Raw genomic sequence first — 13,873 nt, 5'->3', positions numbered from 1 at the left:
TCTGTCACTTTGCTGGCGTCTTCCTGTATCTGGGAGCAGTTTATAGAGGGGACAGCAGTATTCTTCGAACTGCGTTCAGAGAATCAGGGGCACTTGGGTCAGATTGGGGTAGTGGTTAAAATTCAGGATCCTGGCCCCACTCCTCACCACCCCACCCCACCCCACCCCCATCCCCCGCCCTACCCACCAGCCATCCCGCCCCACTGAATCAGCACTGCAGGCAAGAGGCCCTAGAAGGGACTGCTGTCAATCACCAGAGGGTTATTTGCATGAGAAACGTTTACAAACCACCTTTTGACAAGTTCCATGGTTTATAAGGATACATTTCTTGCATAACAATAATTAAATGTGTTTCTGCCCAAGAAATGATGTGAAAGACCACTGTTAGGGCCATGAGCATGGATAAGGAACTGCCCCTGCCATGAGGAGGACCCATGCTTATCAAATGACCTCCACATATGGGTGGAATAGAGACATGAAACCAGACGCAAAACTGGGACAGTCTCTCACTGCCCTTCGCGAGTCATACCTCAGTAAAGTTGGAGATAGGATCTTTGAAATACTATTTTCCTATTCAGATAAATTGTCACTTTCCCCCTTCACAAATATTTTGACTCATAGATACTTACCTAAAACGTTTCAAAGTAGTTTTTTTAAATACAAATTTGGGGTAATCAAACTTTTAAAGAACTCACATCACAATCTTAAGTATTTGTATTAGGTTGGTGCAAAAGTCATTGCGATTTTTGCCATTACTTTCAATGGCAAAAACAGCAATGACTTTTGCACCAACCCGATAATTCCTCATAGGCCATAAGGGTAACTTCTGATAGTGCGAAGAAAGCACTGAATTTGTGGGAAATTTCAACGAGGATTAATAGTGATCTCGTATGGGGATGGAGTGATTAAAAATAGAAATCAAAGTGTTGTTTATTTATTTAGAAGAAAGAGCTGGGTGCAGTGTAGTTCCAACATTTTGGGAGGCTAAGGTAGGTGGATTGCTTGAGTTCAGGAGTTTGAGGCCAGCCTGGGCAACATAACGAGACCATGTCTGTACAAAAAATTATTAAAAGTAGCTGAGCGTTGGGGCACATGCTTGTAGTCCAGCTACGAGGGAAGGGGCAGTTGGGAGGATTGCTTGAGCCCAGAAAGTCAAGGCTGCAGAGAGCCATGATTGTACCACAGCACTCCAGCCTGAGCCACAGGCAGAGGCTCTGTCTTAATGTAAGTGTCTGGTATTTTAATGTGAAGAATATGAATTTTGAAAATTAAAAGGAAACAAACAATGTACAGTGGAGAGACACTTCACGTGTGCAGAATGAGGGGTTTTAGTTGCCACTGCAGAGAGAATTAAGAATAGCAATAGCAATGCTGTTTGGGGACAGCGGTTAAGATGTAGAATACTTGTGAGTTCCTGGGCCTTTCCTTGATTCAGAGTTGTAAGAGCCATCCTTTATCAACCATTCGTATGACATCTGGGACCCAATGTTTTCAAACACAGTCACATCTCCAATGGTTAAACTAGAGAAGGGATACCTAGAAATCAACATTGCTCAGAGCTAAGGTTACCAAATATCCCATGGGAAATGCTTACAATAAAAATTCACTCGTTGCTTACCTAAAGTTCAAATGTAACTAGCTATAGCGCGTTTTTATTTGCTAAATTTGGTGACTCTACTCACTAGAAAAATAAAATATGGTAGTTGCATTTTAAAAGAACCAGGATTTTGAGAACAATTATTTTCCCCGATTAATAACAGCCTCCCCTTCAGTGGAAGATGGTGCCTGCTCTCCGTGGTCTCCTGAAGTGCTCTGGATCTCTGTCCCCTATCATATGCTGGTGTCCTTCCAGCTGTTCCTGGCAGTCTGACGATCTTAGGCATTCTGGCTTGTCGGTGGCTGGGGAAGACATGGTAATAATAGGCACTTGTAGTTAAGCCCACATCTCCAGGGTCAGAACAGCTCAGGACTCCTATCTTGTTATACCTTACGGTTTTACACGCAGGCCCAAAACCAGGGCCTCCAGATACTCAGCCCCGCCGATGTACACACTGGCGCCCCTCTGGCATTTCCTAGATAATGTATTTACGCATCACTTATCCTTTAGACTCTGGGGCAAATATACATTTCATATATTTTCTTATTTAATCTTATGTCAGTTTTATGAGGAAAATATTATTCTGTCTTTACTTTTTGAAAGAGAGATTTGTAAAGCTTGTAAGAGAATTGTGAAGCTTGGAATGGTTACCTCATGTGTCCATAGTTCATAAAGATTCAAACACAAAGTCTCCTCCAACGCCCAATCTCTTACCTCTTCTGTACTGCCTGCCTGTCTCCCATTCTCCCTACACCCTCTCCCCATTCTGCATTTCATGTAAGTCACAAAGGGATTATAATGACTTACAAGGATGTAAAGAGATGAACTGGACTTTGGGACAGGCTGTCTCTGTGAGCTCTATTATCAGGGGGCAAGTGAATTCATCTGTCTGAGACCCAGTTGCCTTAATCTTTAAAACTGGGATACAAATATTGGCTGCATAAATGTATTGGGAGGATTAAATAAATTAACTTTGTAACATATAAGGCACTTGGCATGTGCTTGGTTCTGAAATCTAGGATGCTCACTGTGTATATAACCAAATACCTAACAGTATGAAGTGCCATGGATGTTGTAAAAGAACTAGGTGCAAGGAACAATAGAAACACAAATGAAGAGCCAAATGAGAGAATAGGAAGAAGAAGAGGAGGAGGAAGATGAAGGAGAAGGAGAAGGAGATGATGGGAGCCTTGGGGGAAGGAGATGACTTGTCTCAGGGACTCAAGATAAGGGGTATTAGAATTTGAGCCTACTTTTTCAGTGAGGTTTTTTGGAAGCTGAGGCAAAGCAACTTAGCATAAGCGGCAGGGATACCTTTGAGCCAACAGGGCTCTCAGATTTGCATCTGTAGAAGATCTGTGTGCAGCAGACTTTGTGGCTCTGAGTTCACCATGGGAAGGGGAAGGTCAGAACTCAGAATTCCTTGAGAATTCCTGAGAATTACTTGAAAATATCTGGCTCATGACTGAGACATACTTATGTTCTTCATAGAATATACAGTCACTTTTCTGGACTTCCCTTGGGGAAAAAACAGTCTGCTTCAGTTATTTATAGTTTTTTCTGAAAGACAAAACAAAACAAAGTAAATTAAATCTGAGCCAATGCTTGAGGGTAAAGGATTCTGGGCTCAAATGAAATGTTCACTTATTAGTATTTGCTGAGTGACCTTGGCTGGGTTATATCATCTCTCTGGGCCTTTCTTCCTCATCTGTACAGAAAACAGATTAAGAAATTGCATGAACCTCTGTCCAGTGTCCACCTCATGCCTTGTCCTGTGGTAGATGCCTGGTCCAGAGGACAGCCCAGCCTTTCCCATGGTGGTGATCACAACACAGTGAGCATGGGCAGGGGATGAACACAGGGTTAAGATTCACATAACCCAGCAAACATTGATAGTGTTACATCAGAAGGGGACACATGCTGTGAAGAAAATGATGCTGGCTTATAGAATAGAGTGAGGCTGGGTTGAACAGCCAGGAGGCAGGGCCAGGCCCTGTTCATACAGCAGTCAGAGATGGCTTCTCTGAGGACGTGACTGTATCAGTCCATTCTCACACTGCTGTAAGGAAATAACTGAGACCGGGTAATTTGTAAGAAAAGAGGTGTATTAGTCTGTTTTCATGCCACTGATAAAGACATACCCAAGACTGGGCAATTTACAAAAGAAAGAAGTTTAATGGACTCACAGTTCCATGTTGCTGGGGAGGGCTCACAATCATAATGATAGGTGAAAGGCACATCTCATATGGTGGCAGGCAAGAGAAGAGTGAGGGCCAAGTGAAAGGGGTTATCAAACAATCTGATCTCATGAGACTTATTCACTGCGATGAGAACAATATAGGGGAACCATCACCATGATTCAATTATCTCCCACTGGGTCCCTCCCATAACATGCGGGAATTATGGGAGCTACAATTCAAGATGAGATTTGGGTGGGGACACAGCCAAACCATATCAAGAGGTTTAATTGACTCATGGTTCCGCAGATTATACAGGAAGCATAGTGGCTTCTGCTTCTTGGGGGGGCCTCAGGAATCTTACAATCATGGCAGAAGGTAATGGGGAAGCAGAAGTCTTACATGGCTGGAGCAGGAGGAAGAGAGACAGCAGGGAGGTGCCACACACTTGTACAACAACCAGGTCTTGTGATAACTCATTCACTCACTGTCACAAGAACAGCACCAAGGGGATGGTGATAAACCATTCGTGGGAACTCCGCCTTCATAATCCACTCACCTTCCACCAGGCCCTTCCTCCAGCATTGGGGATTACAATTCCACATGAGATTTAATGGGGACACAGATTCAAACCATATCATTCTGCCCCTGGCCCCTTCAAATCTCATATCCCTCTCACATTACAAAATATACTCAGGCCTTCCCAACAGTCCCCCAAAGTCTTAACTCATTCCAGCATTAACTCAAAAGTCTAAAGTCCAAAGTCTCATCTGAGACAAGGCAAATCCCTTCTGTCTGTTTTGTTCTAGTCATGTTGGCAGCCAATTGGGTGGTGCCCACCCACATTGAGGGTGGGTCTTTCTCTCCCAGTCCACCTGCTCAAATGTCGGTCTCCTCTGGCAACACTTACACAGACACATCCAAAAGCAATACTTTACTAGCCATGTAGGCATCCTTCAAATCCAATCAAGTTGACACCTAATATTAACCATCACAGTGACCTTTGATTGGACACTTGCATACATTGAAGGAACCAGTCACGAGAGCTGGCAAGAAGCATGTTCTGGGAGGTTCTTCAAAGAGTTGCCCAACAGACGGCTAGGGAAGAAGGTTATGTCAGGAAGGAATTTGGACTTTCCTGGAAAATGTGGAAGAAACAAGAAGAAATCTCTGCTGGTCTACAGCTTACAAACACTTTTGGTCTTTTCCACATTGGAGACACACACATGTAGTTTGTGTGCATGTCTATGTATATATCCACACTCTTAAATTAAATGCACTTCAGGGACATAGACCAGGCACATAAACCCTAGATTTTCCCTGCCATCGAAAGGTCCCTTATGGCTAGTTTTGGGCAATAAATAGGTGCCGGCTATGTCCACTGCCACTACCCACTTCTACTGATGCCAACACTGCCAGTGCATCATGGTGGCCTCCCCCACAGGCATTCCTCTGGACACTGCAAAAGCAAACTTTCCAATGAATGGCATTAGCAGGGGAATTGAAACCTATTGGCTACTGTGGGCCAGTGCTCCCGGCTTTACTCTGATAGTCTTATAATCTGTGTTTTGTGACATAACCAAGAAAGTTAAAATAGACCTTGAGAATCAGAACAGAGTGGGTATCAAAGGGTTGTGGTGTCATCTCATCAGAGGGGTAATCAGAAAACAAGCACTTAGTACACACAAATGAGTGTGGATATGTAGGCTGGACTGGGAACAGCATCTTCATGAGATTGGAAGTGTAATCAGACAATAGCTTGAGGATAGATATTTGGGTAAGGAGACTTCAGGTGGAAAAATACTTTATGCTGAGAATTACAAAACCTTGCAGTCTGGTAAGGAAATACTCCACAATAAAATAAAATCATCAGGAAGGAGTGAGAGAAGAACTGATGGGAGCAAAAGATGGGAGAAGGAGAATTTATCACCCCAGTGAGAGCAGGATGAATGGAATCAAGGGGCAAGGGCCTGGAAAGAGTTAGAAATAGGAGTACCAAAAAAATGTTATTTTCCTCTGATGAATAGTGAGGATCAGTTTGGCCTCCCATAGCACCCTCTGTGTTCCTAGTGTTTTATGTGTGTGCAGTAACCTGACATGTGGCATTTAGTGAGAATAGGTACTTTTTCTTGGTGGCACTGACATCTGACTGTAATGCCATATAGCCATATACAAGCCTCACAATGGCTTTCGTCAAAGAAAGGTTTACTCAGAATACAATGAAGTTCTGTGCTTTTGCTAAAATCTGCACAAAACACCTAAAGACTAACAGTTTAGGAAAGATGACAAAAAGTACTACCTCTTAATTCAGAAACGGCATTGACTGGGTGTGGTTCACATCTGACATAAGGCAGAATACTCATTTTGAAGTGTATCTTGTGGATTTGCTAGCAGGAAAAGTGGAACAACTACAAGAGCCATACTGACATCTGTGCAAAGTTAATGAATGACTTTTCATATTTTTGGTGCTCTGCTATATTTAAAATTGAATGCCCTATCATGTAATAAAAATACCAAACTACTTATATGAACAGTGAAAGAGGGTGAGGCCAGTTCAGATTAACTGAAATCAACAAGATTATTTAGGAGAATAGAAGCAATATTGTACAAAGATTGACCAAAGACCAGACTGGCTAAGTTATCATTTCTCTCCCTTTGATGGCCTTTAAGTTGGGATTTCCTTCCAAGTTGGGTTCATTTTTCATTTATCTGGGAAGAGTGTGGTTTAGTGAAATTTTAAAGTTATGCCTTTACTTTACTGCATCTAAGAAACAAAAAGAGACATGACTGTAATAATTTCAAGGTAATTTGATACAGGTATGTATTCGTCTGTTTTCACATTGCTGATAAAGACATACCCAAGACTGGGCAATTTACAAAAGAAAGAGGTTTAATTGGACTTACAGTTTCACACGGCTGGGGAGGCCTCACAATCATGGCAGGAGGCAAGGAGGAGCAAGTCACATATTACGTGGATGGCAGCAGGCAAAGAGAGAGCTTGTGCAGGGAAACTTCCCTTTTTAAAAACGTTAGATCTCATGAAACACATTCACTATCACAAGAACAGCATGCGAAAGACCCACTCCCATGTTTCAATTGTCTCCCACTGGGTTCCTCCCTCAATGTGTGAGAATTATGGGAGCTACAAGAGGAGATTTGGGTGGGAACACAGAGCTGAAGCATATCAAGATATAAGAGAAAAGATTGTATTATAAAACTGACCCTAACCTGGGCACCTCCGTCTACTACTTCTTCCTCTCCACTAGCATCTCAGCCTTCATCCCCACCCCCATCTCTCACTAGATGAGCTACGTGGACAATCTGGTGTGTGAGCTTCCAAACATTTTCTATACATATGTAATTTAATTATAAAATCATATCATCTCCACATACAGGAATGTCTCAGCCTCAGTGCTATTGACACGTGAGCCAGATAAGTCTTTGAGGTTGGGGGCTGTCCTGCGCGACAAGGCATGTTTATCGGGATCCCTGGCCTCCACTCACCAGGTGCTAAGAGCATGCTCCCCACAGCCTTGATGTCTCCAGACATCATGAAATATCTCTAGCAGGCAATATCACTCTTGATTGGGAATAATTGATACGAAGGCTTAGTTTTACAATTTGTTTATATATGTATGTATATGTGTGTATATATAGATATATATAATATCTACATATATACACATATTTTTATATATATATGTATAGAGAGAGAGTAACCATTTTATTACAAAACCGTTTTGCTCTCTTTCTGCCTACTGCTTTTCCCAATCAAAATCATTGACAAAATTCTTTAACATATAATTAATGCTATTTAATTACATTCCATGAATGCTTCATATTCTGTCCAGTGAATATAACATTGCTCCATGGATTTATCCCACCATTCTTTCATCTATGGGCATTAACATGGTTTCTAGTTCTTGACCTCCAAATGGCAATGCTGTAATGAGTGTCATGGTGCATGTGCCTTTACAAATCCCCAGAAATGAAATTGTAGCATAAGAATTTTATTTTATTTTATTTTTTGGGACAAGGTTTTGCTCTGTCACTCACGCTGGAGTGCAGTGGCATAATCACCGCTCACTTCAGCCTCGACTTTCTGAACTCAAAGAATCTTCCTGCCTGAGCCTCACAAGTAGTTGGAACTACAGGCATGCATGCCCATGCCTGGTTAATGTTTAAAAATTTTTTGTGGAGTCTGAGTCTCTCTCTATGTTGCCTAGGCTTGTCTAGAACTCCCAGGCTCAAGCAATATCCATCCCCACCTTGGCCTTCCAAAGGACTGGGGTTACAGGCATGAGCCATGGTGCCTGGCCTTATGTATTTTTAATTTTATTAGATATTGCCAGATCACCTAATGGCAGCCTTTGAAAAAAACTTTTAAAACTCTAAATTTTATGTATAAGACTGATACGAGTGATTAGTTAAGTGATTTCTTGAACATGAAAAGAAATGCAAATATATTCAAAGTCTGCCTTTTGGTTTTAGTCCTAAAAATTACAATTTTTTGTGCAGGAGGAAGTTTGGATTAACAGTTTAATCATCAGATCTTTCAAATTTCTTGTTTGTCAGGGGTTTTGAGTATAGTCACCAATTAAAATGAATAAACTGCAAAATTAAATTCTATGCCAAGAATGTTACTTTATTCTGTAATCAATTTACCTTGTGTTAAGTATTTCAAGACTAGAAATGAAAATGGAATGGGGGACTGGATTAAAGTTGTCTTAAGTGATGGAATAATACAAATATGCCTTGTGAGTTTCCTTAGGATTAATGAGTGGCTGAAACCCTGCAACTTAACCTCACCATGCAAGTCGGCACAGTCTGAGTTATGTGTCACTATCCAATGATGGATGAAAATAGTTCTGTTTGATAGTTTGGATCATTTTAATGTACTATTTTATTCCCCACTCAACAGCTCAGGATAGCTTTTAAGCAATATGATTTCAATTGTTTTACTCTTTTCCCCTTTTAGAGTTCTCCAGTTGAAAGAAAAAAGCGCAACCTGGCTTCTGAATTCCAAGAACACACTACACAGTGGTAAGAAAATTCAGGTCTATTTTTTTTTTCTTCTTGAGGACTTGAGTGCCTCAGCAAGTGTGATAGTGGGAGATGTTATTTCTGATGGTTATTGTGCTGTATGTGTAGCTGTCTTCTGGAAGTAGAGGCTGCTGGGATCTTCCCTGGACTTGTGTATCAGGGAGAAAGAACTAATTTAAAATAAAGCAAAATATGTATCTACTCTTTACTAGGTTAACTTTAAAAAATAGACAAGTAATTGCGAAGTTTGCAATACACGTGCATTACTTGTCTATTTTTGCAAGTAAATAGTTGCTTGTGTCTATAGTTGCACCTGAGTGCCGGTGCAACAAGAGTGTTGCTCTCCAAGCTGTTGGGAATGGAAGTGTTAGCTCTAAGTCTCACAGAGCTTTCGGGCTTTGCTTGAAGCCTTTTAATGTTATAGGAAGATTTTGTTCTGTCAATTTCTCTCATGCAATGTAATTGGACTTCTCTAATTCCTCTTTTCTCCTTGGTTATTTCTCCTAATAAGAGAAATTAGCTTTATGCGCCTTCAATATTGTGGTTATACGCCAGTTTAAAATGGAATAATCTCATTTGCTGCATTTTGGTTTGATATTGTGCATGAAATTTAGAAATAATTTCCATTTAAAATTACAAGTTATATCACAACATTATGAAAGGTTTAGGGAAAGAGACATTGAAAAAACTATTCCACTGATAATTTAGCATAGCAACAGTTACTGGTTTGTTACCAACTTCATATGTATTTTTTCCTTTTACACATACAATTTAAAATTCTGACTTTAAATCAATTACTTTTTAATATGTAATACCTGCCAATGGGGCAAAATGTTAAGAACTCCAAAATTGTGTATATGAAATGTATTTGTCTCTCCTTCCTTCTTTGCCCCATGCCAGCTAGTTCCCTTTCCAGGACACATCTGATGTTTCTGGTTTCTAATTTACAGGTCCTTCGAGATTATTTACATTGTTTGCAGTCTGTTGCTATGCTAAACAATGCTTTGAAAAGGAGTAGAACATCTTTATGCATATGCTGTCTCTCCTATGTTCTAGTTCTTGGATGGAAGGAAAAGGCTGCCACTCAGTATCTAAAGCAAAAATCTGACTTTATTGCTTGCTAAACAAGAGACAACAGTGCTTGTAGGACACAGTTCTGTTAAAACAAGCAAATGCTGATCATATATAGGGTTTGGGAAGCATTAAGTTCAGGAATTAAAACACTGTGAGAAGTGTGTTTGGAAATTAATTGACCTTTAGCAGTGAAAGCTTGGCATTTGGAGTGTGCCTGTTGCTAATAGTTGGATTTCAGAAGTAAGGCTGTTACTGATTGGCTAGCTTTCAGAAGTGTGTTACTAAAGTGGATTGTCGCTGACCAATTTTGATGTGTTTTTTCGTGTGTGTGTGAGACGGAGTCTCACTCTGTTGTCAGGCTGAAGTGTAGTGGCGCGATCTTGGCTCACTGAAACCTCTGTCTTCCCAGTTCAAGTGTTCCTCCTGCCTCAGTCTCCCAAGTAGCTGGGACTACAGGCGTGCACCACCACGCCCAGCTAATGTTGTATGTTTAGTAGAGACGGGGTTTCACCGTGTTGGCCAGGACGGTCTCCAACTCTTGACCTTGTGATGCGTCCACCTCAGCCTCCCAAAGTGCTGGGATTACAGGCATGAGCCACCGCGCCTGGCCAATTTTGATGTCTTTATAACAAGTTGTGGTAGTGACTTGTTGATACCTTAGGACTATGACCAAGAAAGAGTTATCATTTTCCTTTAAAATTTAAATTCTCAACTACTTGAGAAATTTATGGGAAATGGAAGTCCTGGGTCAAATAGTGTGTGCATTTTATATTTTAATTGACTAGAGATTTACCAATTTACACGCCCACCAGCAATGAATGACAGTGCTCATTTCTCCACAACATCGTGTGTCATCAGGTTTTTCATCTTTGTTAACCTAAGTGAAACATAGTATCTTCCTGAAGTTTTGTTGTCTATTTCTTACAATAAGTAAGGTTGAGAAACTTTGTATATGATGAAAATCACATTTTATTTTCTGTATGTTTTTCTGTCATCTACCCACTTTTAATGGAATTTAAAAAATACTGACTTTTAATGACTCATATATTAATTAGCCCTGTACATTAAGAGTTGTAAATATTTTCTCCAGTATGTTCTTTGTCTTTTTATTTTGTTTATGGTGTTTATTTGCGGAGAAAAAGCTTCTAAAAACAGGCCTGGACACAGTTGGATTGATCAGTATTTTTTATTGTCTTTTGGGTTTTAGATTACAGTTGGAAAACTCTCTTATTTTGAGATTATAGTATTTTCGATGCTCTCCTTTATTGTTTTTATGGCTTTATTTTCATTCATTCTTCTGGAATTTGTGCTGGTGTAAGTGTAAAGGAGGATACGATTTTTTAGGTAGCTAGATGCCTCACCACTTTTCTTAGATAATACATTATTTCCCTACTAATGTGAATGAACATCTTTGCTCAAAACTAAAGCTTCCCAAGTATGTTGATTTACTGCTGATCTTTTTCTCTGATCCATCAATTATTATGCTGGCTTTTTATTTATCATAATACCACATGCATTTTTCTGTTTAACTGGCTTCTTGCTAATCACTGTGGTGTTCACATTAAATGAATATTGTGCAATTTACTCAACAAGTCTCCCTTTTGTTGCCCTCCATGTAACGTTGGGGAGATTTTTGGCTATAAATCAACAGATACATTTTTTAAAAAACTTTATCTCTGTTTATTCCATAAACCACCTATCATTCTGGGGCAAGGTCTGATTGTCTCTAGTTTAACAAGTACCCCAGGTGATTCCAGGGAAGGCTGATGTTTCATTGCATGCTGCTCTTTGGAGTTGAATCCGATCACACGTGGATCGTGTCATCACACAACTGATCCAATCAGTGATGATAAGCAATTGATTTTTCCGGTGATGGTTTGAGTTTTACCACGTCCACACATTATAGATTTATATACATATTCACTTCTATGTGTATATAAGTACATGCAAGTATATAACAAATGGATACTGCTGTGAAGGCGGAATGTATTTGATGTGATACTTTTAGAAATACATGAAATTGTTGAGATTTGATGAGAGTCCATTTATGATTCTTAGTTTTCGTAGAGAAATAGGAAGGGGCTACTGAATGGTCCACCTTAAGACCGAAAAGGGTGAAAGCCCAGAACGAAAGGCCAAACAATGATTTCATTATACAAATGAAATGAGAAAATGCAGTGAAATTCCATCCATCCCTGAGGACTGACTCCATTTAGAGGTTAGAAGAGCAGCCTGGAGTGATCTCACACTTACGGGTTCCGTACCGTCACTGCGGAGCAACTGTAGAAGGGTTGTGACTAAGAATGAAAGGATCAGCACATAAAGTTTTTTGCTTTAACTACCCTTCTGTGGGGTACATAAGAAATAAAACAGATAATGGATCCAGATGGCCCATCCCCTGCTGAATAGTGAACAAGGGGTATCTAAATAGGTGAGTGCAATCTGCAGCAAAAACCCCAAACGAGAACATGGGCCGTGAGTCTCAGTTCAGTTTTAGAGGCAGACTGTTAAGTACATTAGGTGATGTCATAGACTGTTTGTGATGAAGAAGATATTGGAAAGAACTAGCTCAGGGAAGTTCTAAATGCAAAAAATCATGATTTATTCCACTTTCACGGGCCATTGCAATTTGCAGAGACTTTTCCCATTAAAACAGGCTTCAGGATACCCAGATTACTGATGAGAAAACTGAGTTGCATGGAGGTGAGATGGTACCCAGCTAGTCACGGTTGGAGCACCTCAGAGAGCACTAGCTCAGCATCTTATTCACACACTTCAACTCAACTCACATTTATGAAAGACCTAGCCTACTTATGCAACCAAAGTATCCGGGGCATCAAGGCATGTGAATTATCTCTGACACGAAGAATACGAAGCCCGATAGCATCAAACAGGGAGAGGGAGCTTTGTTACGCTTTTATGTGCCTTAATTGTCCTGGAGTCTTCAGCAAGTCTGTGGTGAATGCAGTGGAAAAAGAGCAGACTTCAAAATTAACTTAAAATTTTAATCATTGAAATTAAATCGCAGACATAAATTAGACAGATACCTGTGAAAGCATACATTTTTTAAAGCTGGGAACTCCCTGCTATGTCGATTCACTTTATAGGATGGCCATACGGAACTGATGTTAATAGCCAACAAACCATTGTCAGATGCATAATAGATTGCTAATTACTCATGGAAACAGACTTTTTGAACTAGAATGGTGCGTTTTAATTGCCTTTTAGTAAGATGCTTTGTCTTTTTCTTCCCCCACCTAGGTCCCATCAGCACTTACCCCAGTGCTGGCCTGAGTTGTAATAGATTCATAATAGACACGTTTATGTATTAATAATAATAAAGATAAATTATGTTTGCAAATGCTTCCCCCTACATTTTATCTCTATGACAACTCTGGGGGATATGCAGGGCAAGTGTTATTATCTCTACTTTATTGATGATGAAACCAAGGCATGATAAAGTCAGGAGGTTTTTCAAAATTTCACGAGTGAATCAGGATTCAAGGTCTGGTTTTGTTATTTGACAATATCCTGTTCTGTGTATAATAAACCACCCTGTGCTACGACATGAAACTCACAGTGCTAAGGCAACAGGATGTGGCCACTGGTGTGAATTCTGTCCCTGTCAACTGTGCGTTCTTTACCTCTTTGAGACATAGTTTATTCATTCTTAAATTGGTAAAAATAGTAGCTATTCCTATTTACAAAGTTTTGATGAGACTCCATTGAGATAATACATAAGGAATTTCTTTGAACTTTTCCATAGTGTTTCTCACCTAGAGCTCTTGAATGGGCTTCAGTGGGTCTGTAAAATCTGTAACGTTATATAAAATTTGATGCTTACTTGTATATAATGCATTTATTTTTTCTGGCGAAAGTGCTAACAATTTTATAAGATTTTCAGATTTCTGTGATTAAAAAGATTAGAATTATGCAAAACATTATGCACAATATTAGTATGGTGTTATTAATACAAAATATC

General features: G+C 40.0%; 1 long non-coding RNA gene across 1 annotated transcript in view; it reads left to right on the top strand.

Annotated features, from left to right (window-relative positions):
• Positions 1-13,873, top strand: part of LOC105553169 — a 217,289-nt gene that overhangs the window by 113,076 nt on the left and 90,340 nt on the right. The window contains exon 2 of the long non-coding RNA XR_001008112.1: positions 8,753-8,817. This is a non-coding gene — a long non-coding RNA (uncharacterized LOC105553169). The remainder of the gene's footprint in view (positions 1-8,752; positions 8,818-13,873) is intronic.

The sequence above is a fragment of the Mandrillus leucophaeus genome, unplaced genomic scaffold (genome assembly GCF_000951045.1).
Source record: "Mandrillus leucophaeus isolate KB7577 unplaced genomic scaffold, Mleu.le_1.0 Scaffold582, whole genome shotgun sequence".
Classification (NCBI taxonomy): Eukaryota; Metazoa; Chordata; class Mammalia; order Primates; family Cercopithecidae; genus Mandrillus; species Mandrillus leucophaeus.
The sequence above is the reverse complement of the archived record's forward strand: the minus strand, read 5'-3'. Positions and strand labels throughout refer to the sequence as shown.